Raw genomic sequence first — 762 nt, forward strand, 5'->3', positions numbered from 1 at the left:
ACAATTTTTTTTAAAATAATAACATTTTAATTTTTATTTGTTTTTTATATTTAGTTTGTTTTGTTTAGTTAAATAATAATTTTGTTTGGATTGTCAATTGTCAATTATTAGAAAAAAATAGGGGCAATAAATACATAAATATGTAATTTATAAGCTATTGTCGGATTAAGTCACAATTTTACCAATGATTTAATTGTTTTATAAAATTTTAGTTAAATTAACCTGATTTAATATGTCTAATATTCTAATATTAGTGGTATTGACCAAATAATTAAATGAAGATTTAACCCATGTTTCAAAACCGAATTAATAATATTTTATATTTATACTAATATTAATTCAAACCGTTATGTTAATAACATGTCTCGCCATATAACAATAAATCGTCATATTAGTAGTTTAACCCGTGTTTCAAATACGTCATATTAGTGGTTTTGGTTGTGGGTGTTGTGTTTCGTTTGTGAAGTTGATATTCATACATTGAAAATGTTTGATGAGCAAGGAGTTTACGATCCATAGCAATAAAAGAGAGATTTTAGTATTTTCCTATTTGAGTCGATAACATTATCGCAGAATAATATTCAGTTTCTTAACGCGATATATACTATATTAAATGTATTTTTTGATGCTAAAGTTAAATATACCCGATTATTGAGTTTCTAAATTTGGGTTTCCGTTTTTATGAACTTTATTAACGTTATAATAATTATTGTGATTGTAATCATTTGTTACTCAAATTCGGCTGTGTCATTTAAATTTAAG

The sequence above is a fragment of the Camelina sativa genome, chromosome 20 (assembly GCF_030686135.1).
Source record: "Camelina sativa cultivar CO46 ecotype springtype chromosome 20, ASM3068613v1".
In the NCBI taxonomy this organism is placed as follows: Eukaryota; Viridiplantae; Streptophyta; class Magnoliopsida; order Brassicales; family Brassicaceae; genus Camelina; species Camelina sativa.